The sequence below is a fragment of the Rattus norvegicus genome, chromosome 3 (assembly GCF_021556685.1).
Source record: "Rattus norvegicus strain SHRSP/BbbUtx chromosome 3, alternate assembly SHRSP_T2T, whole genome shotgun sequence".
Lineage (NCBI taxonomy): Eukaryota > Metazoa > Chordata > Mammalia > Rodentia > Muridae > Rattus > Rattus norvegicus.
The window spans coordinates 27455911-27480754 of record NC_141536.1 but is presented as its reverse complement, the minus strand read 5'-3'; the positions used below and the strand labels follow the sequence as shown (position 1 = coordinate 27480754).

Here is a 24844-nt window from a genome sequence, read left to right as displayed (position 1 = left end):
GCTCTGTCTTGCCTCACAGTCTTTGGATACTATCCTTTTTCTCTCTGCAATCTCTTAGACTTTCTTGGGCATTCCCAGTCATTCTTCTGTGTTGTGGTTTGCCCTGGAGTTATCTGTATTTTGATGCTAATTCCACTGCCCCTAGGACAGCTGTCTCATCAAGTATTCAGGACCCAGGTGAATTCACTAGAACCTTCTCCCCATTTAATTTGCAAAATACAGGTGAGGGCAGGTACAGGATAGAAGGAGGCCTGTCATTGGATGGGAAGGAAGGATGGGTGGGAGAAAAGTTTGAAGGAAGAGGAGGAGACAGGAATGGAGAGGAAGAAGAGACAGGAGGACGGAGAAAGTAGCAGGTAGACAACATGGCAGGTGACGTTAAGATTCCACTCTGTGTATTTACAGGTTGTTATTAATGTTCTTAAGGGATGGATTGTACTGAGCTTTGTATGTTTAGGTGGGCAATTATATCTTATCAATTGAGTCTAAGGTTATTGTGTTGTGTGTCCTTTCATGTATAGATTTAAATGTAATGGAGTGCGGGGTGGCTGGTCTGAGCCACCACAGAGTTGGGATGTGTGTTTCTGGCACGGAAACCTGACTTGGGAACTAGATAGGTAGAGAGATTGCTGACGGCTCAGAGAGAGGCCTTCTGCAGCGTGACATGGGATGGAGCAGAGCGGGTGAGACGCTTTGCTGACTGAGAATTAAGATATCCAGCAGATATCTTGGGGCACTGCAGTGCCTGACCTAGAGCAGGTAAATGACAGTTTTTATTTTTTATATTTTTACAACAACACTCTTGTTCTGAATTTAAAGGTCTATTCCTCAGGAGAGACTTTCTGGACTTTCCTGAGTGGATATTGCTTTGATATGTCCTGAGTGGACAAAACACTCAAAAAAAAGTCAGTATTAATTGAATAGTTGTCTTCAAATATAGTAAAAAAAAGTCAATTTCAATCATAATCTTGGTTACATGGAGCTTTCAATTCTAGGTCAGTATTGAGGAGTGTGTGTGTGTGTGTGTGTGTGTGTGTGTGTGTGTGTGTGTGGTGTACTTTGTGCTTAGTCTTCAAATGTCTTTTATACCATTGCCTGTAGATATCTACTCAATTACTCATGATTAAGCTGAAATGCTGGGTCTGGAGAGGTGTCTCAGTGGTTAAGACCATTGGCTGCTTTTGCAGAGGACCTGTGTTCAATTTCCCAGTTCTATGTGATGCTTCACAACCATCTCTAATTCTAGTCCCATGGGACCGGGAGCATCCTTTTGGCCTCCACAGCATAACGGGCAGGCTTATGATATGGTAGAGAGACATAAATGCAGACAAAATACTTAAAGGTAAATTAAAAAAACTTTATAAAATGATATGCCATATCTGTACTTGTAATTTCTCTTGATAGTGTTGTTTACTCTTCTTTTAACATTTCTATTGATTCGTGTTTCTCAATCAACTGTAGATTTAAGATATACTTTAATGCCAATAATTATAGATTTAAGATATTACTATATTCTTTAAATATAAGGTCTAGGTACTTTAAATTGTTCGTGTTTGGTTTTGGTGACAAACTACGGTCATGATCAAATCTTTCTATTTTGGTCTCAATGTCTCTTCCTCTCTACCCTAGTGCATGAGAATTTTTGACAAATCTCACCATTTTTTCTTAAGAATATGATCTAGTCCAGGATTCTATAATGCTTTATCTTCTTATCACAGTGTGCAACAAAGGAATCGAAAAGACATTTTGCCACATCATCTAGGACTTGTCCCCTTAGCTCTTAGCTTAATAAGCATTTCACGTGTGAAATAAACGTCAAAATGAAGTGTACCGGATAATTCCTCAGAATTCACAGGTGTTCGACGAGACTAAAGAGATGCTTTTCCTGAAACATGTCTTCTATTGTCTGAGACATTTCTTTCATATTTCATTTCTGTTGTTGTCAGTAGGTAGAAGATGGTCCTGGCTATTCAAGTCACCATTCAGGATATTGGAGGCGGGCACAGTTTACCATAAGCACTGCTTAAAGTACAGCAGAAGCTGCTGAACCACAGAGGGCGAAAGGCATACACATCATGCAGTTAAGGTTGCCTTAGAACCGTGTCTGAACCACAAAGGATTATTCTGGCGATACCTTCAATACTTTTTCGTATGACCATGATTTATGGTGGAGCATCTGTTTTTCACCATCTTTTTATTCTTTCAGAGTCCGGCTAAGGACAAAGGTTACTCGATGCTTACGTCCTTGTCTTGCCTGTCACTAGCCCTTGAGTCACCTTGGGCATCTCCCACGCTTCACAGACTAGCATATTTATGTCTGCTTTCATTTCTATGAGTCTGTTAGTTTATGCAAAATGTTAATGAGGTTGCCGCAAAGTTGTGGGGAAGTTAAATGTTTGTCACAATGGATGAGCAAAGAAATCTATTTGAAAGCTCTAATTAAGTTGTCACTGTATGGATTGTGTGCCTACTTAGTGATCACTGTATATGCATCAATAATTAATAGCCTTGTTTTAGAAAAGAAGAGGTCTTAAGAAAGTGCTTGATAATTTTTGCTGTCTTGTAAATAAGAGAAACAGTTCGGACACGATCTTGTCAGGTTCCTCCCTCTGGCACGTGAGAATGCCAATATCAACAAAAGTTAGTGGGAAGAAGGATTTGCAGTGGGCATATTCACTGGGCTATTCTTACAGTCAGGCAGCTTTCCAAAGGTAGTGATAGGAAGTGTTATTTTTGTGTTTTTTGTTTGTTTGTTTTTCCCCAATTATAATCCAACTAGAAAGTAAGTCCTGTGAAGCATACAACTTTTAATAGTTTTGCTCCAAAGAGCACCTTGTTTTTCTTACCTTTCAATTAAGTAATACTGTTAGGAGTTCTTGTAAATTATCTGGAGTGCTTTCCCCAAAAGGTGCATTCTAGTGACATGCTCTCTTTCCCACAATGCTAAATGCCTATCTGATAAAGAGAAGTCTTACTTCTTGGTGGGGAATAAAGTAGTTTTGGAAATTCCAGCCTTTAAATTATAGAATATTATGAGTGACGTAATCTATATAGTAGAGAGAAAATGTTGATTTTGACCATTCAGATCTTTTAGGACACTGAGGTCCAATCTTTTTTCTTTGTCAATTTCACAAATTCTAAACATACAGCAAGACCTGTCGGTTTGAGACCTGAGGAGACCTACAGAGTGAAACATACTTTCAATAAATTGTTCTAAAATACAGAATGCATTCTGTAAAAGGTTTTATATATATATATATATATATACATATATATATTGCTTATACAATTATATATTTTCTTTTCCTTCCTCTTCCCCCTTCCTTCCTTTACTGTATTTTTAAACATGACTTGACTCTCAACAAAAACTTACGTGATATCCCTCTTAAGTAAACATCTTCAATCAGCCACTTTTGAGGGGAAGATATTCTCTTAGTACAGAGAATTCACCAATAGTAATGACATTTGCTGGAAACTAGACTAAGAGGCTGAAATGCTACTCAGGAGTTATATGTGCCATATATAGTTTTCCTGATATTCTCCCCCAAGCTAAAACAATAAAACTTCCAAGCATATTCCTTAGTTGTCCATATACTTCTTTAATACCTTACTCACCCTCCTTCTCTTCAGGGCTTCCTATTGTTGCATAGCTGCCAACAGACCACACTCACACAAAACTATTCGAAACGAGTCCAGGACCGTAGGTGTAAATGCTACTGAGAGCGACAAGGCATGCATTCTGGGAATATGCTCACGTCTTGCACATACCCTGCTCATTGCACACTCTCAGATTCTAAGCTGGACTTGGCATCCAATAGCATGCATACTGTTTAAAACCACCTACCAATGAAATGTCTGTTGACAAATGTGCATTATAACATAATTCGTCTATAAAACATAACTTCAATGTATAGCTTTAAATATTTATATGTAATTTACTAACTTAATTTAAAGTGTTTTCACAATTATTGGAAAATGGGAGCGTTATAAAATTCCATGTGATCCTACATAGTAGAACTTTGTCACTTAGCACATGTCTCACAAGAGGCATACCACCTACCAAGGAAGGCTTACTTTCAAAACTCACCGCACGGAATGTAAGTTTCTGTGATGTGGTTGCCATATTCACTTGTTAACTCTTTTGAAGATGGGGGACCTCTACTTGTCCCCCCTCAGGAATCTTGTAGATAGCTTATGTGTTAGTCTCAAACAATACATTCTCTTCTGTGACCTAAGGTCCCAAAGAATAACCTATCCCAGCTTCCAATGGCAACATGATAAATGCCTTGAATGTGTTGTAATTATTTTTGAAATGTAAATTAAAGCAATGTCTGCTCGGGACTTCTCTTTAAAAGAAAAAGGAGTTATATTCAGCCCCTGCTTAGCACTGTATTAGGAAAACCCTGGGTTTTCTTTGGCTAGTCCAATCCCCCTTCTTAGGAAAAGCTGGAAAAGTCTTCCCTTGTGCTGGAAGCCATAGTGGGAAGGGAATTCTGGAACCTTTGACGGCCAAAGCAACAGTGGTTGAGGGTCATGTAGCTGGGGCAGTAAAGAAGGCTGGTTGCAGGGTATGATTTTCTTTTGTAACTTTATAATTAGAAGTCAATTGAGTTAAGTGCTTGCTTAATAATCGGCCTCTAGACTTAAGGCAGGCTCCTGAAAATCAAGGAAATAAAACCTGGTATTGTGCTGCATAGCATGTTTTAGAACAGGGTAAAAATCAGATCTCGCCTCCCCTAATGGCATAAATGTTTCTCTGGGGTTGCGTCTAACAAAGGTACCACATTGGCCTGACTCAACAACGACGGGAATATATTTCACTACGGTTAATTATCCGGAGTTATCCCAAGAAACTAGGTTTTATTCTGTAATCTTTGAGGAAATCTGCTGTTCCAACCCCAAATCCGTTTCTCAGCCAGGTGATTATCAACTACATTTTTGTACAGGAGAGAATTAATACCACATACGGGCTAAGCGGCTTTGAAGGCAAAGAGGCCTGGACCTGTAATAACTTTTGTGTAGGGTATTGATTGAGAGAGCGCGCTGGAGTGCACAGTCCTGGGGTTTCTGGGGGCTGTCTAAGCCCTGTCTACCTTTTATAGTCTCTCCTACTTCTACCTCTGCTGCGAACTCTCACATTAACTCTCCACAGGAGAGCCCAGGTAACTCTGCGGTGCGGCTGCCACAGACTGAGCAAAACCCTAGGTCAAAAGTGGACCCCACAATGAAATCTGATTTTCAAGCCAGCCACAATCAATACAGCTTTAAAATTTGATAACAAGGAACTTTGGCAGAAAATAACCGGTGCTGTAAGTGAAAGGCGAAGACGTTTTTTTCTGCCAAGTTCACAGGCTTGTTCTTTCTCCTCAGGTTGCTTCTTTGGTGGGCATGTTTAGTTGAATGTGTATGCTGGGGCACACCCGGGGTGGGGCTGGGGTAGGAGGTTTGCCGTGTGGGTTTGCCTGTAAGAGCTTTTGTTGAAATGAGTAGGTACACTTGGCTGAGGGTAGGGGTAAATGGGAATGGGGGGGGGGGAGAGGAGGAGAATAGCCCGCTCCATGAATTTATTCAAGAGCGTTTCAATCTGCGTGCACATCTTCATCACTTCAGCGATAATTAAATCCCAGCATCGCAGGTGATGTCCTCACGCAGCCTCTTTCTCCGGTTCCCACTGGGCCAATGAAGCCGGCCTCCCCGTGAGGCCTGTTAGCACAGATCAGGTGGTAACGTACAGGGACAGATGAGCTTTTGCTGACAGATGGCAAGATGACCTGGAAAACCTGCCCCCTCTTCTAGGATCAGGCAGCAGCTGACAGGTATTATTTTATAAAACAACGTCTAAAAGGAATCGCCGGGGCCTTCGCATTAATCTGGGCCTGCAACCAGCCATGTAACGTTCATGTCAGAACAAATCTGTCTCTATGCAGGAGAGGGAAAGTGGTTTTTGATGAAGTTGTTCATAAATTTTAATATAATATGCCTGATGGTGTCAGATATAGTCTCATATCTCTTTTATATTTAAAGGCTCTAGTGAAACACAGAAATATTCAATCTTCAACAAGCTACTTTTAAATAAGTTAAAAGTTAACCAAGGGTACGCTACCTTACTGTCTGCATCTCTCTGTTGTATTTTCAATAAAGAACTGGTCCTTCGGAGCTCCTTGTTGTTTAGATGAAAATGATCTCAATCCTATAGAAACCTTTTGCCAGAGGTACAGAACAAAAGGAATGGAGCTGTTGCAAAGTTGCTGTGGAAAACTTGCATTCTGGAGAGAAGAAACTTGCCCAAACCCACAAGGAAATGACAGCAAGCCCCTGCCTTCTACATACATAAATAATATTTCACACTACTGACTTGTTGGCAGAGATAACCCTTCATTAAATGAGCTCTCCAGGCACCTGACATTTGAAGGCTTCAGCCCAAATGAATATGTGGGGAATTCTACCACCTGGATGGATTTTGGCTTTGTCTGCCCCATGCACATCTCACTAAAGAATGACATGGAGTGATGCAAACCTGAGCCTTCCTGTGCAATTATACAGGAAATGGCAAAGCCAAATTCAGCTTTCCTTTAGAAGGAGCAGCGTTTCAGCAACTAACTTCTAACTCTGACCAGGACAAATGCTGACACCTTTCTTGTTTACTCAATTTTCCTGCAATAGGAAGAAACATTTATTGTGACTGTGTTAAAAGAGGCAACATTTTCTCTAATGTAGACCTTTTTATGGTGTAAGATTAACTCTTCAAGTACCCCCAAGGATCATCATTCAGTGAATTCATGAACATAACAGACGCACAAGTAACCTGGAGAGCATGTTTTACACAGACAGAACCAACTCCACACCTCATAATCACATTTTCACCTGCCCATCTGCTACAGACCTGGGCTTATTAGTAAATGCACCAGACATTGGAGCTTGCCACTTTTGTCTTTTAAACACATGTCCTGAGCATACTCTGTAAAGACGAATAATGCCTTAGGAGCAGAGCAAAACATCCCTTTTTAAAAACTGAAAACATTCAGTTATGCATGAAAAAACCCTCATCATCTACCTATGCTATTTAAATTTATTTGGGGAATTATATTAGAATTATGTCATTCCTCGATTTCTTTTTCTCCCTTCATGTCCTCCCCTAGAGCTCTCTTTCAAATTTGCTGTTACTTATTAATTGTTGTTGCAGATATAAATATGCATAAGTATACATATCTGTGTGTGTGTGTTCCAAAATACATTTTTGAGATCTTATTTAGGTGAAAATATTGTTGAGATTTCCTAAGTCAGTGTTCTTTGTTACATATAGAAAATACTATGTCACATCAGGTACCTGGCCCTATGGCTCTTACAGTCTTTCTGCCCCCTCTTTTGTGATAGCCCCTAAGCCCTAGGTTTAAGAGTTGTGAGGGTCAAAGAGTAAACTCGACTGGGTATCTCCTGAATAGATTTTTTTGGACATTTTGACTAATAGTAGCTTCAAAAAGGCTTCCTTTTGCAATAGATGGAGACCATTACAGAAATCCATAGCTGGCCAAAAGAAAAGAAACCTAGTATTCCTTTATACTTTTCCACCTCAAACATGGTTCTCAAGTACGTTGACTCTCCTATCATTTCATGTAAAAGACAGTGTGCTTTCTTCTTCGAGTTTTCAATGATCATTGAAAGCATGCACATCCTTGGCTACAAAACCAACTACATGGCCTATTTAACTACATCACATTTTAAGTAGAACATGGTCATATCGACTTCGTTATTTAACAGTTCGTTCACATCTCCACACACTTAGAGGAAATCCATGGCCATTTCTGTATACTTTATAGTATTCTTCCTAATGATATGCAGATAGCCTGTAAGCTCTGTGTTGCTGGCCAAATTGGAATACAGGTTGGAATACAGCTCAAGTGGCATTCATACACACATCCTTTGCTCATTGGTAATGTTGGTTACATCCTGAGTGTTTTAAGGAAGCCACACCTTTTTAAATGTTTTGAACATTAAGGAATTTTAAAAACAGTAGGGAGTAGCCCTCATGCAGTCTGCAGATTTAGCACTATGTTCTACCATCAAAAACACCGCTGTTAGAAAACATCCATGCCCTCTATGATATCACCCACAGGAACTGGAAAGATTAGAGCCTTATATACCTAGAGAACACACATAAAAAAGCTCAAAAATAAAAATTATTATTGCCTGTTTAGTTCTTGTCATTTGGTTCAGAATTCTGTCTTCATCAAAAGAGTACACTGGGCATCTTCAAGCTACTCTGACAGATTTGTGTCTGAGGGTTCAGAAGTTCTTGTTATTGATAAAGAGAACTCTGATTACTCTACCTCCCAGTATAGGAAAATATGGCAACACATATTGAATAATACAGTCATATATGAATTCCAATAATTGGTAATTAGTTGTGTACTTTGGTAAAAGACTTGCTAGTACTAATGTCTAAAGACAGCCTTTCCAAAATTTATAGGAAAAAGTCTTAGAATATATGCCTTCATTTAAAAAGTTATCTATTACTTGTATAAAATATCTTAGTGTTTGTAAATATCGAGTAGCCCTATGCTGAGCATTATCATCAGGTTGATTGAAAACACTTTCAGTAACCGTGTGTGCATTGAAGCTTCCCAACCAATGTATTTACCAAGTCTTCATAGATTGTACACATAACTGATACTTTTATTCATTGTAAATAACTGCACATGTCAACTTGAAGTGGTCCTGAATCAAGCAGACGCTTCTCTTCTCTTCTGTGGTCAGAAAACATGTGCTTTACCTCTATGAGCTCCATTCCCTTCCGGTGGCTGATATGAAAACCTAAGATTGGTAGATTTCGGGAGCAGTCATCAATTTTGTATGTGAATTTATAAGACTTTGCTCTCCAGGTAAAATGAAATGGTTTCCTAGGGTTTCTATCAAATGCTCGACACTATTGACATTTGGAGAAATGAAATAAAATGTCTTTCACAAAGGGATGTCTTATTCAATTTTCCAAAGAATTGATATTAGGGGAAAGTTTTCTTTTGTGAAGCGTGTTGAGCCATTTTTTTCCCATAATGGGATATTTTCTAGCTAGAGAAGCTCTGGTTCACTTCTTCTTAGAGGCAGAGACAGAAATAGATGCCCTTTTATGTCTTTGATTGTGAATTTACTTACAAATACATCCAGATGACAGCCTTCAACAGAAGGGCTCTTTAAACATGGGTAATTCCTGATCGATGCCAAGAAAAGAGAAACTATTTGGGGATATCCAAATCTCTTCGAATTTTACTTATGCAGGTGGGCTATAGTCCCCACTATGTTCTTAGCAACGCGTTTTCCCCCCAGCTCTGAAACACATAGGCCTTTTTGCCTGAGTTAAATTTGTTTCCTTAGCTGGTAAGCTTTTCCTTTCCATATGGTCAGGATAGCTAATTTAGTTGTCTCTGAGGTGGCCAACATTATAGTGTGGTATCATAGAATGTAAAAATAAAAGAAGGTATGAAAACCTTATTCTAAAAATGAAACGCAAACAGATGGGACATACGTTTCTAACGTATTTAAATTGCATCGTCTTTTTCTCCTTTTAAAGTTCTTGTGGACCAATCTTGCAAAAAGGCAAAACAAACCCTAAACACTACAACTTCATGCCAGCAAGCTGACAGGCTGATCTTTTTATCTCCATCAATTCAGAAAAAAAAAATCAATGTAAAAAAAAATTCCAACAGGCATGGGCTTAAATATCCTGGATGTGTCTTTTGTTGTTGCTGCTGTTTTAATAAAACTCTGAAGTGTATTTCCTACATTGTCTTTCATGCAGAGGGACAGCCAGCCTAGGGAGGAGCTGCCATTTGCCTAAGGGGGATGCTAAGGACTTTACAGTGTGGCCCCTCAGAGGTGTAGCAGGGTCTCTCAGATTTAATTTTCTCTCCAAAACTGCCTCCTCATTTTAATAGTTATAAAGATTTCAGTATCCACACTGAAGCATTACCTCATTCCTGCCTCCAGAATCCTGTCTCATCAGATTTTCCCACTGTAATTTGCTTAATAACTCACCATGTGATGCCCTTGTTTTGCCAGCTATATGTGAGCATGGCATGGTCTGTTTGATATCAGTGCAAGTGATTTAGCATATATATATATATTTGCTAAAACTAAATTTTATTCAGTGGTTCTTTTTCTGGACCATTGAGGTTTACTTATTTTATCTCTATACTTGTATGAATCAACTTTTTATTATCATATCAAATCAACCAGTCATAGAACCCCTTTAGAACTAACTGTAAGTATGTCAGACCATAGACTATGTGACACATGTGATCTGGCATGTATTTTCTATGTTTGTCAAAACTACCTATAAGAAAAATATGTGTAAGGTAGATGAGTTGACCAGTAACAAGGTTACAGTAGCTTAATCATGTAGTAAAGATTTGCAAATATAGTTCTTTTGATATTAAAATGTTCTAATTTTAGTTGCATGAATAACTTCAAAATGTTTTTTATTAGTAGCTTGCTCTTATTTTAGCTAGGACTTTTGAAAGTATTGCCATCTTCCACTGATGGAAATAAGCTAAGATAATCTGCTTGAAGAAAAGGATCTATTGTCTTCAATTTTCATAAAGATATAGAAATATTAATAGGAAGGAAAGTGATAACCATAAAGTCTTATTGAAAGAAAACTTTGGAGATATCTTAGGTAAATACTCCAGTAGTTCTGACTTTAAAGCCTTTCCCTCAAATGTGGTCTGTCTTTTTTTTCTCTCAGATTAATCAAACTTTTAGAAATCATTATTGATTATTGGTACAGGGCATTGTGGGTTGATAAAGCCCTTTACAGGCTGGTCAAAGAAGGCTCAGTGTATAAAGCATTTGCTGAGAAAGCATAGGGGTCTGAGGTTGGATCCTCAGTATCCACAGAAAGAGCTGGTCTACTGGACAATGCCAGACTGTGGAGAAAGAAAGACCCCTGGAGCATGCTGGCCAGCCCGTTTAGCCCATCTGCAGACACTGGGTTCAGTGAAAGCATTTAAAGGGAAGTGTGACAGAGGAAGACACATAGCTCTGAGCATTCAACTCCGAGTGTACATAAATGGTGACACAGGCACATGTAAATGCTGCACAGCCACCATCAGCGCCACCAAGGACAACAAAATGTGAACTTTCTTAGTATCCTTGTAACCCTGTACAGGGCTATTTAACACAATTTAGAAAAAGGTATGGCTGGCGTCGCTGATATGGGATCATTTTGTTTCTCACGGTGCTTGATAGCTTAGCTTAGTTCGTCATTCTTCAAGTTGAGATATTTGCCAAATAAATCCTACTTAATTCACTAAGGGACTAGTCGGGAAGGTCTTATTCAAAATGACACGTTTAAGCACATCCTTGTGGGTTAGTGACTTGCATCAGATGCTACCTTTCTATGGAAACCGTGAGACAAGGATATATGTAAATGGTGCTGTCCAAGGGCAGACAGAAGAGCAGTCACATGACATTCCTATCCCTGCACAGTCCTCCTCGTAGATAAAAGCTGTCATTCTTCTTTTCGGAAGCCAGTAGTAAGTATGGGAAAGAGTTGGTTCTTAAATGGCATTGCGGATTGTCTTATGTCCCTTCCTTACAAAGACACATTAAATTCCTCAACTCACAAAATGGCTTTATTTGGAAATCCTTTGTGGAAGTAATCAAGTTAAGATAAGGCCCGTGTGGGGTGCCTTAATGCAGCTACTATCTTATCAGAGGCGGGCAATTTGGATGAACAGAGACACCCAGAAAGATGATACCAAGACCCACATTGTGTCTTGTGACACTGGTAGCCAGAGTTTGAGTTCTACAGCTGCACAAGGCAAACGTTCACCTTGCTAGGTCCTATATTGAATTAGAAGATGGAAATATTTGGGGTTCAGAAGAAATACAACTCTGGAGACGCCCTGATTTGGACTCTTAGCTTCTACAACTGTGAAACATGAAGTCGTTACTTTGGTACTTTGTCACAAGAGTCTTAAGGAATGAGTGCAGTGGATGAAATGGACCACTGAGGCTGAGAACTAAAGGAGAGAGAAGGAGGAGAGGTTCAAGAGGTCTGTGTCACTCAGACCCAAAGTAGTATGAGTGTTTTGGGAAAAAAAAAGAATGCAAAAATCTATGAAAGGAGAAACGAATAAAGACAGATTTCCTGATTTATTGTTCATTAATGACATTGTACTTCTCCATTTTATCATCATCATCATCATCATCATCATCATCGTTGTTGTTGTTTTCTATTTCTAACTTTTCACATTACCACATGAGGGCGAAAAATCAATTTCTAGGAAAGTCCTGCACAGAGTAACATTTGCTAGGGGATCCATTGACGGATTTCAATTCCTTTCAGGATAAATTGTGAATGACAAGGATGGCCATAGTCTACAAGAGAGTCTGTAAATCACTGTGTAAACACCCAGGAACCGCTCACCCAAAGTCAAGAACCAGTCAAGCAGCACCAGCTGTAAAAATGGAAGTGTGCAGGAAGTAGAGGATTCCTCTAACATCTGTTGGGGCCATTAAAAATGAAAACTAAGTCCAAACTGGCAATATAAGAGATTTATTTTTCTACATTAACCCTGACAGCAACTGCCAAATTTTTTTCAATCTTTGCCACACAAGTACCTTTCAAGGGGCATAAGAATCAGCGCCAACTGCAAAGCAGCAATAAGTTGGGGGGGAAAAATCAGGATTAAAACAATTTAATACTGATGGCAAGCATCCAATAAGATGAGAGTGTAGAGGCAATGTGAGAAGTCAAAGCTGGCGGGAACGCATCATCATTCCCCAGGAAAATATAATCATCTGGGGAGATATAAATCTGAAGTACACCTTAAAACTGCAGCAGCGCCAAGCACCCCAGTAGGCATCTCACACACTGAAAAATTCAGAATTTGTACAAAAACATCTCTGTGCGATGAGCTAGACTACTTTGAAATAAATGCAAACTACCTCAAGTGGCGTTCAAGAGTTTTCAGAAGAGGAGGAGCGTGACGATGCCACACCACTCACACAGGGAGATGCTGATCTCCTAGGACTCAGGAGGTCCTCGTTTTGTCATGTGTGTTACTCGGAGAGGCTGCTTTCCCTAAGTGTTCAGAGCCACGATTCACACTGTGCGTCAAGCAAAAATGTCTGAATGTCTTCCACCTCCTCTTCAGTCCTTCACTCCCCGATCGGCTTGACTTCCCCAGAGAAAATTCCTATCTGAGCGTCATGAGTCCAGCCATTGGTCATTCGTCATCGGGATAGTAGAGTTTGTAGATGAAAGAGCTCATCTTGAGAACAGAAGGTTTAAACAGAGGGAACATGTGACAGATGTGAATCTGGTCAGCTGCCACTTGTTTGGATGTGCCTATCACAATTTTCATTATTCCTAGAAACTATAAATTTATTATTATGCCACATTGTTACTTTGAGGCGATTAAGTGAGAGGCCAATAATAAACAATACTAACATGTCAGTAGAATACATTAGTGCTCAGTATCAATCTACATGGTCTATTTTGTTTATAATATAATACGTATTCAGATTTTAAATTAGATTATATCTGAGAGATATAACTATGGGTCTGACGCAGTCATATCTTCTTCTATTAGTTTTTTTTTCCTATATGGTCCCTCCTAACTACTAAAGAAGGTTACTGAGTGGGCAGTTTTACTCTCCTTATTCTATTACACTGAGTACTTTGAAGATCTAAAATGACCATCCAGCACGATAAATTTCTGTTTATTAGATACTGAATAAAAATCTATTTAAATCTCACCTATTTGTATTGGCTTGCTTCTGTTTAAATTTTTATTTTACATATTCATTTTATTTTATCCCTATATGAGTGTTTTTATGTGAATAAGAAAGTGCCAGATCCCCTGGAATGGGTTATCATGAACCACAATTTGAGCCATCTCTCCAGCTCCCCCTGTCCTTTTTCTTTGAGAAAAAAAAACACATTTTTTTCTACTTAAGCACTTTAAGGTCTATTTACTCTAAAGAATGAAATCTTAATATATAAGATTCCTTCATTTTAACTTAATTATTATTACAATTTTTATTATTTACACTTTTCAAAATTTGATAATATCTTTGTATATGGATAAAAGAATAAAGGTTAATACTAGTTAATTTGAATACTTTTTCAAGACACATGCAAAAAGAAAAGTGAATCATGCAAAAAATGCCACTTTGGAACATTTTATATGGTGTCTGGAAAAGCCTACTGTGACTGCTAGTGCGGATCATTTAACCATGAATCCAACTACAGAGGTGATGAGAAGGGACAGGCAAAGTGTGTGCCTAGAGAAAGAGCTCCTTTTCTTTGACCACAAAGCGAGGGTTCTACCCTCCTTTTTGCAATGAGATGTATACAGAAGGAAGCATTCATTTATTCTTTTACAGAGGCATGCAAACTTAAGGTAGTAGAACGTCAACATTTGTGCTTGACTTTGCAAAATGTGAAATCTCCTTTCTAGTAAAAAGCAAAATAAAAACAAAAGAGGACCCAGGAACTCCCCAGTTCCAAGCTGTTATGCTGTTATGTGTACCATCAAGAAGTAAAGAGTGTGCCTGTTCCCTTCAGCACTTTCATTTTATCAGCTTGCACACTGTAACATTCATCTACAGCATTTCTCCCATAGAGTCAACTTTCAATACTTCCCAGATTGATTATTCAATCCGTGGAAATAACTCAAGTCCTTGATTTCTCCACTTCCCTCAAGCCTCTGACTTTGGGGGCCTTATTTTCTCTTTAGAATCTTTGCTACAGGGTAGCAGTGGAAAGGAAAAAGATCAGATGCATCCATCAATGTTTCTACTTCTAGCAGAACTGGTAGAGAGTGGTATATAATAAGACACTGAAAAGCTAGCTAAAATGATACTCTTAAGTGAGTCAAAGTTTTCATTGATTTTTGTTTTGAGACTACGTCTCTCTTTTCCTTAAGGCATTAAGCAAGACATTATAAACTGTGTGTTCAGAAGAAGAATTCAGAGCAGAAAGGCTAATGGGCTCGGTCCCATGCGTTACCATCCTGGATCCATAGCTGGGAACTGACTGAGACCTGCCGAGAGGTAACATGAACACAGAACAGCAAAGGAAATACAGATTGAGCTTGTGGATGGCATCTGAACTTGAGCTTCCTCCACACGGGAACAAAGCCCCCACCTTCAAGGCAGAAATTTTCCTTGATGCTCTTCTTACTTGCAGCACAAAACATTTCAGAAACTTTACAGGAAAGTGTTTGCACTGCCAACAGTTCAAAAGGTAGTGCTGGTGTTTGGCTAGCTAGCCCTTCAGCGTATGCATGTGATCTAACGAAGGAGAGAAGGATGCTTTTGAAGAATGGGAGGGTACGTTTTGTAAAATTGAAAATTCAGCATCTCAAAATATTCAACCAAGGCTTATCGTTTTTAAAGCTCAGAAGAACCCATAGGATTGGGAGACTGATAGAAGAAATTGGGAGCAAGTCCACTCTTAAGTGCAAAACTTAAAACTTGTTGTAATATTGGTGCATTTCCTGTGGCCTAGTCGTCATCAATAGCATAATTATGACAGGACTTTCCTGATTCTTTCTGTTCTCCCTCCGTAGCTCACGCTCATTTTCATAACATACTCCATGCATTCTAGGTCTGACCACCTACACCTCACTTCAAAACACCAAGTTAATGAAAGTGAATAGCCTTTGTTTATGGCCCAGAAAAGCCTCACGTTCAGGATCAGGAGTTGGGAAGTTTTCTTCCTGTCATCAATCACTCTAAGCCAAACAACGAAGTAGGTCGCAGGTGTTGATCTATAGACGAAACCTGACCGACACAGTCATTAGTCAGCAAAGGTTGCCATCAATAGGCTGTCCAAATAGCCCGGTCATGTCTAGCCAATGGTAACACAGCGCAGGAATAGAAGATTTTTCAGGAAATAGGAAATTTATTGATTTTTCTTGTTCTTTCAGATTGATAAGAAACTCTCACTTTATTTTCTACTTTTCAATTTATATCTTGTTTAAAATGCTTCAATTTAAGTGGGGTGTGCGGTACCTGTTTATAGTCTTAACTTAGGAACTTAGGGCAGGAGGCTCGTATCAGCTCTCAAGTTTGAAATCAGCCTAGGCAACGTAGCGAACCCCATGCCAGAAAAAAAGAAAACAGAAGTTTCCGCTTACTCTCCTGTAGTTAGATTATTCAAAATTTGTCACAGAATCAATTAAGATAAATAAAACGTTAAATGATATCAAGGAGGAGTATCTGCAGGCGTCATCCTAAACATCACTCCTGATTACAACCAAATAAGAGTGGCAGAGGAAGGCAGACCACAAAATAGTCATGAGCACGGATGGCTGTGTTAGGTGTGGGGGTTGTAGTCTACTTGTTTTAGTCTTTCATATTAATTTTAAATATGAGACTGTCCCCATTTGCTGCTTCCTTTTTAAAGTTTTCTCCTTTCCAAAGCATGGAAAACACCCATTACCAGGAAAGGCAACATAATGTTCGCAGCTGCTGAGTTCTTAGTTGGCGTTGCCCTGTTGCTAGTTTTCCATAGGAACTCCTTGGTATTGTAGCATTGATAGGAGTTTTCAGAGGAAACGTTCACCCAAGGGCTGTGTTATCAGTGGGTCAGTCTGCTCTCTGTGCATTAAACCTCATGCACAGCCTGTTCCTTTGTTAGGAAACTGCATCTCTCACATTCACAGAGGAGGCTAAGATTTCATGACTAAATCACTGGGGCTTTCAGGGAGGCCGTGTCTTCAAGCACGCCACCATCACAAACTCCCCCACTGTTGTTCTAACACCCAGCGAGCCGCACAGTTCCCCCTTATACCCCGTATACGTGAGAGTATGTTTTTCTTAGTCCTCAAGTGCTTGGCAGAACGGATTCCCTAGGTACTCAGGCCGTGTTGTTCTGAGTTTTCATCACCAATCAGATTACTTACTTTCAGGCCGTAAAAGTCACGGAAAAGAATTTGGGATATTTAGATTTAATAGGGCTCTGGGGAGGAACGGCAGGATGAGAACTGAAAAGTGTAGGGGAGGACATTTCTGTAGATCAACAGGTAGAGAGGATTGATGCCTGAAGGATCCTAACAGTACAATATTATGCAGTAATGTAATAAGAACACTGTAATAGACTTGAAGCAATTCAGCAAGCGCTTGTTTTGAAGGGCATGTTATGCTCGGTATCAGTGTGCGTCTCATTACAGAAGGACTCTCTGTGCCTATGACCAACACAGCCACAAAACTTTCCCTTGGTGTAAACGAGTGTTTGCTTGTTGCTTTGCGTTATAAATCCAGATACGCTGGTGACTCGGACATACAAAGGGAGCATGCCGGATCTACTGCTTGTCTCTCTATTCTGATGTGTGGCTTTCGCCCACATCGAACATGGGAAAATCGTTTTAAGTGTTACGTGGAAAAGCCCCGCTACCTGTCCTGGAAGAGTAATTTGAATGACGGGGCGGGGGGGTGCCTCTTTCAAGAAGGATCATAGCAAAGTCGTAGCTTTTTCTAGCACGGATATGTAAAAACTCCTCTTTTTGCCCGAAGAAGGGTCAGAATGGGACCATCTCTGCCTAGGGACAGAGGGTGAGACAACTGTGGGAAGAAGGAATGGGAAGCTGGGAAGAATCGATTTCTACACTCAGCTCTAAAGCATAGAGATCCATTCCGGGAAAACTATCCCATAATTCACCCATGGCACACTTACACGCTTTTTACTTTTTTTACCCTAGGATGATGTTCCCTTTGGGAAACGTGCTCTTCCTTATGCATGGCGTGCATCCCACCCATCAAAATGGCGTCCGTCCACCGGCTTTGCAATGTTCTCTGCCGACTGTTTAGGACGTAACAGTTACATACCTACTTACATGTGAGTAACAGGGCAGTTTTACCGAACAGATACATAGCATTTAGGATTTATTGGTATGGGTTTATTTCTAAGCGCTACCCATAAATCTAATAATAGTTTAAACTGAGTAAAATAGTTTTGCAACTATTTTAGATCCCAAGACTCCTTCAAATTTTTTGTTCACGAACAACTCAAGTCTAATTGTATTTGGTCTTCCCTCTGGAGACGTAGGAGAACTTTATTATGTTAATCTAAAACGGAAAATCATCTTTAACTTCATGGGAGGACACTTTAATCTAGGCACTGTCTGCCTTCTCTAGTCCTTCTTTAATGCCATACTCAAATGGGGTGTGGTTCTCCAAGGCTTTCCTAGAACAGCAATAAACATTCTCGCTATTTTAGCATGCATCAAATGTTACTGTGTCTGTCATCCAATGACGTAAGGCAATGGGCTCAAGCACTAAGTGCATGGATTATTGAAACATCGGTCCTGGGTTAAGTCCTGCTTCTGACACTAAATTCAATGCTATGTAATTGTAGGAAAATTCTGCTGCCTCTGCGGCATATTTGCTGTGCATTATCACCTCTATGTTTCCTCATCTTTAAGAGATAATAGCAGTGCTTAGCAAGTAAGGCCTGAGGACTGGCGGCTAAGTACATAAAAGGGTTTCTGAAAAGAAGGGTGTAAAGTCATCTATCTGCAATCCTACTAATTGAAGATTGCTATATAGATCAAACTGAATCCAGGTCAATTTCTCTCATATTTGGGTGAGACAGGGTGGGGTGGGGGGAGATAGGTACAAGGCTGGAGAGGAAAGGCAAATAGATGGTTTAATAGGTAGATTAATAGATATAGATAGATAGGTAGATAGATAGATAGATAGATGGTATATAGATAAGATATAATCTCTATATCTATATCACACACATGTGTGTATGAGTGTATGTGTGTGTGTGAGTGTGTGTTTCCATTTCTAAGTGCTAATTTAATTCTCACAATAGTTTAAGTTCAGTAAAAAAATGTTTTTTGGATTTGTTAGATCCAAAGACTCCTTCAATTCTTTGGGGACTCTCAGAGTATTTCTATCTATCAATTGACTGATAGATGATACAAAGAATACACTGGCATGGCCTCTCCCTCAAACCCATGGTTGTTAAAGAACACACATAGCATTTTTCTTCACTGTTTCACTATGGAGGCCCCGATCAACTGACCTGCGGTGTGACATGTCTTTCAGATATTTTCAAAGCACGTTTGAAATATTGTGCTCACACAACAGCATAATTTGTCAGAAGCCAATCTAAATGTTAGGTCTCTGTAATGCCAAACAACAATGAAAAACGTCAAGAAATAACATTGAAATAAGTCATAACAACCTCATCTCACAAATTAAATAAGAGATATCTTCAGAGCAAACTGGATAGAGATACTCAAAATAGCAGTTAATGATAATGAAACAAGACCTCTTGCATTGTATAACCAATTTAAATCGAAAACAGTAATCATTCAACTTTTAATGTGGGAAATGGGAAAGGAAAGAATAAATGTGAGACAAGGTTTAGAGTAGGTTATTATAATCCTATATTCTCAGGAGACTGAAAGTATCATAAGTTCAAGGCCTGCCTGGAAGATCCTCTCTCAAAGTAAAAAGTATAACAACAAAAACAACAATAATAATGATAATAACAATAACAACAGTAACAATAGGTCTGGAAGGGAAATACAATGGTAGAGAGATTGTCTAGAATGGGAAGACTTAGGGTCTATTCTTAATAATAGCATAATATAAATATAGATTGATACTTTTAAAATAAATGAACAGAAATAATATGTTTGCATGATATATTAGGGATTACCACTCAGAAAAATAACTTGAAAGTTAGTGTATCTACCCTTTGTGCTTGACTTGACCTCTCTCCTGAGAAATGCTCATTGGAGTAAAAGATTCTCACTATGGTGATATATATATATATATATATATATATATATATATATATATATAAAACAGTTTTAGAAAGGAATAATTGTTATCTTATAAAACACATGACACTTAGGTCAAATTATTAGAAGGGTCCAACAAATAATTATTACTAACATGAGTCTTGAAACTGGGGAAATGAAAATTAAGATGTAATATGCAGGAATCCTAAGTGATTCAGTAAGACAATAATTTAGTATTAATGGAGAAACAAGAACTAAACAGATCAGGAGAAAACTGATATCTTTACAGAAGTCTATTTGTTGCTTACCCTCTGAATTGTTGCTATTTGTGGTCTAAGTAGCTCCTCTTTTGGTGGACAAAATGATGCAGCTGTTTACAGTAAGAATAATTTGTTCAAAGCCTCTTTTCTGTTTGTTGATTTCCTTTCCCTGATGACAGTTGTGATGCCTCCTTGGAAATGAGACTCGGTTTCAGGCCATGACAGGTGATTTGGAATCTAATCCAACATTAACATTCGTTAGTTGAATACTGGGGAAATTATGTGACTTCCTGGAAATTTGATTTCTGGGAACTAAATTATAAAAATGTAATATGAACGATGATATGTAGCATAGGCTTGGGAAAGGCTGTGCAATTGCTGTGATACTGCATAGAATATTAAGGCAGCAGATCTTGGTCTAGAATTCCTTCAGTATACCCCAACAGAGTTAGCATAGCTGAGGGGCATATTGGTTTAACGTAGCTTGTATGGAGAGTATCTGGTGTCTCTGAATCAAAGGCCCACATTGCTAACTTCTCAGTTAGACTTGCCGTTATTTTGGAAATTTAATATGTTGCTTGGACCAAACCGGTATGTTTAAAATGTACATTGTTTGACCTTATCAAAATGAGTATGTGTAGTTTTAAATAAACTGAAGATTTTTAAGTATTACATTTTTTTGTAATTAAAACACACATAAATACACTTGAGCTGCAAGGTCAAGCTACTTTTAGTTTTTGTTAGAAAATGAAGATAGAAAATTTACATGAATTTCCATTTTACAGAAAAATTGGCATAATATTTATGATATTTACAGTCTCTCTCTGAGATGCTCTATAGTTCATAAAACTGCAATTTAGGATAAGAAGAGATAAAATCTGATAGTGAATACTATTTGTAGAGCCTAAGTGTCACTGAATTAGATTATGCAGATGAACTGAACAATATACTATGAGCATAGTTATGCTTTCTTATATGGTATGTAAATGTGCAAATTGTATTTGATTTAGAACCAAATTCTGCCATTTTTAGAATTTACTACCATTGGTGCTCATTTTACATGACTGTGTGGGCATTTTTCTTTGTTTTGGGGGACTTACTAGTTGTGTGTTATATCATTTATGTCCTTAAAATTAATTCAATATTCAGCCACATTTATTTTATTCACTGCCCATATGTATTCTGTTCGTTGAACGATTAACCACAACTCACTAACTATTACAGGTTTTAGTTATCTCAAAAGTTAATGCAAACTGGACACTATCAGAATGCAAGGTGACTAGAAAGGGGTATTCTAATTCAGCTACTGGCTTTATTCTGTGGAAAAAATTAGGTGCTACTTACTCCTTGGTTTTTGGCAAAGTCTTTTGCCTACAGATCCTTTCCTATAAATGACTCTAGGCTTCTTTCTAGCTAATCATCATTATTAATAATATGCAACCCTGTGAGAATGTACTGCCTCAGGCCACAGCCCTGATTTCTAGCAGAGTTGTCCTTCCAATCAGACCTGACACTGTTACTTCTTCCCTTTCATTGGCCTGTGAGTCCTACTAATCAGGAAATTCCAACTCTTAGCAAAATACACATTGATTTCAAACTTCAGGGTCCGATACTGGTCTTGTTGAAGTTATTACTCATGTACGAGGTGGAAGGTTGTCTCTGAAAATTGCTGTCCTTCCATTTCAATCAGGGCCAAGTCTGGAAGTTTCTTGACACTCACTGAGTTCCTATTTGATAGCCAAATACATTGTTATGATTTTGATATTGCCCTAAAATTCATTTAGCACATATGTATTTTAATTCTATAATGTTTGCAAAGGTTTTCTTGAAAAAGGTGCATCTAGTTTTAAACCCATAAACACATAGAAAAGCATGAAGATGAATAGTATTCACATATTCATACGACAAAAATCAGGTCTTTGGAATTAAATACCTCAAAAGATCTAAACATATATAAATAATATATATATACAAATATATATATACACCTCAGTTATTTGCTTCCAATAGAGTCTCCCTTTCTGACCATGTGTCTATAAATTTTCTATAGTCTTTTTACTTCGCAATATTATTTTCTAATTTTTTTATTTAGTTAAGCCCTATAATGTGGTCATAAAGAAGGATGGCAAATTGCAGTACAGTGAATCCAGACCTATTTTTAGATGCTCCAAATTAACATAGTTTGTGACAAACATACAGTGGTTTATTTTATAAACCCTGCTAATAATACATGAAGCATGAATTACAGATATGAAGGCGCATTAAAAAGCAGCAGCAAGAATCGCACATGTCTGAGAAAGGTGGAGTGAAACGGAGGTTGCAAGAAGGAATCTATAAAGAAAAGACACAGAGAAAATGAAAAATCCTGAAAGATAAATTAATGTCTGCCCAAAGGCAATGAATGCCACTTAGTAATAAATATCCTGGAAATAAAAACGGAGCCAATTAGTATAAACAAGAGAATGCAGAAATAATCAGGAATGAGAAAGAGTAATACGCAAGGCAGGTTCCATAAAATTCTAACTGGGAGGATTATAAAATAGCCAAAGAGAGGCGAGAAGGTGAAAAAGGAAAAAGTGGCAAACAAAGGAGGAAGTTGTAATGATGATGAAGATACACAGGACATGACTTTCCAGGGCAGCGAGGCCAGGAGGTCTTGCCCTCACAGGGATGGAAGTGATAATTTGCTGACAGCCAATATGAGGGAACTGATAAAACAAAATTAACTTTTTGTCCTCAGTTTCCACCAACAGCAGAGAGGCTAAATGGGCAGACACAGCCATTCCTTTCCAGGGGACAGAGAAGACAAGTGTAAGGAACTTCAAATTGTAATGGGGTGTTCTCTGGCACATTTCAATCTATTTAAAACAGAAAGCAATACTAACAATAGGATGTTTAGGGTTGAGGGTGAATACCAGGGATTATTTGAAGAAAATGAACAGCCTTCACAAATGATATTCCATAGAAACCCAGTAAACAGAAGGCGAGCAGAGATACGCAAAAACAAAGAATATTTAGGCCACCCTTTATACGTTGTACTTTGCCTTTTGGAAGAAGTAAGTTATGATATAACCAAGATTATTTTTTCAACTAAAATTTTAAAAATACTTTTTGTGGGGCTAGAGACATGGTCCAGGTTCTGTTCTCAGCACCCACATGTGGCTTTCTTAAGTCCGTAACTCCATTTCCATGCAACCCCATGCCCTCTTTGTCCTCTGTGGGCACCAGACATGCATGATACGTACATGCAGGCAAAACACATACATTTAAAATGAAAATTAACAAATTAAGAATAATTTTATTAGTTAGATTTTAATATGATGTTTTTATGGTATCTGATTTCACTTGAAAACAATTTCTGAAAACAAATTGAATGAAATATAATAAACTGAAATGTAAGGATTTTATTTTAAGCACTTAGGTAAAAAGAATCAAAAATCAAAATAAAATGCTCACAAACACTCAGCATGTTACTTAAATATAATGTCTTATTATCCTTAGTATTGATATCTTTAACCACAAAGTAAAACTGTATTAGTTTTCTTATGAAGCCTTTAACAAAACTGCAAATTACATCTGGTGAATTTGTGATCATAATTTCTACTATGCAAATATAACAGAACTGATCTGAGACAAAATGTATAGACTCTTAAGTAGTTGCAAGATAGAATAGGCTTCAAGCTATTTGAAACAAAAATATTCATATCTTGTCTAAGCAAGAATTTATGCCTTATTAGATAAATGATTTACAATTAATTTACAATTAGGTAAGTCATTTACAATAGTTTAATATAAAAATAATTATGAAGAATTTATTTACTCTGAATATATAAAGGATCTGTTTTTTTGAAAACATTTCACAATAAAATCTATAAGAACACAGATTTAAACTTGTGTCAGTAACTTTCTGGTTTGGTCACTAATATTGCAGATAATCAACCTACAGGGAAAAGGGTTTAGTAAGACTCACAGTTTTTGAGATTCCTTACTATGACCAGTTAAGCTCAAGACTTTAGACCTATGCAAGTCAGTATTAAATGGCAGGGAACACAAGTTACACACATTGGGGTAGAGTGGGAAAGAGGTTACCTCATTGATATCTCTTTAAGAAATGGCCCAATGACCTAACTTCTTTTGGCCCTATATTTTACCTCACATTAGCACCAAGTAGCTACTGAAGTTTAACCCTTTAAATCATGGGCTTTGGGTAGAATAGTTAAGAACTAACCATAGCGAAATGTAACACATCCTGTAGGGTACCATGTACAAATGTGCTATAATTAATAGGGAAGATAAAAACACTCCCCCACACAAAGCTTTCTGAAAATTTTGGGAAAGATATGTGATAATTTGAAAAGCATTGGAGGATATGTCAAATTGTACATTACAAGATGGCTGAAAGTTACACAGATAGAAAAATGTTGACTAGATTCAGCCATCGTCAGACAAACTTTCTTCTGCATGGTAAGTAATATAGAAACTGACAAGTGGACAATATGCAGAGCATCAGAGACTAGAGACATTTAGTCCTAAATGGGATGAGGCCATCAAAGCCTTCCCCTCAGGGCTCAAAAACTATTCAGAATAAGAGACAGAAGACACTAAGGAAAAAAATCTCTATACACAACTGGGCTGACATGAACTCAAAGAGACTAGGGCTGTATGAATAGGGACTGAACAGAATCAACCCAGATAAGGTCGCAGCACCAAAATGGGGAAGGAGATGCAAGCTCCCATTCCCAACCACAAAGCTATCTCCAATTAAAACAATCCTGAAAGGAAAAATTTGTTTCTCTAAGAGAGTCTTACTGGGTATAC

At 38.2% G+C, this 24844-nt stretch overlaps 1 protein-coding gene and 1 long non-coding RNA gene across 10 annotated transcripts in view; one reads left to right on the top strand and one right to left on the bottom strand.

Moving 5' to 3' along the window:
- Window positions 1-24844, bottom strand: part of Arhgap15 (Rho GTPase activating protein 15) — a 604300-nt gene that overhangs the window by 337824 nt on the left and 241632 nt on the right. The gene's annotated exons all lie outside the window — the stretch shown is intronic.
- The window catches only part of LOC147995447 (uncharacterized), a 153406-nt gene that overhangs the window by 119800 nt on the left and 8762 nt on the right, over window positions 1-24844 (top strand). The window contains exon 5 of the long non-coding RNA XR_015684308.1: window positions 17709-17845. This is a non-coding gene — a long non-coding RNA (uncharacterized LOC147995447). The remainder of the gene's footprint in view (window positions 1-17708; window positions 17846-24844) is intronic.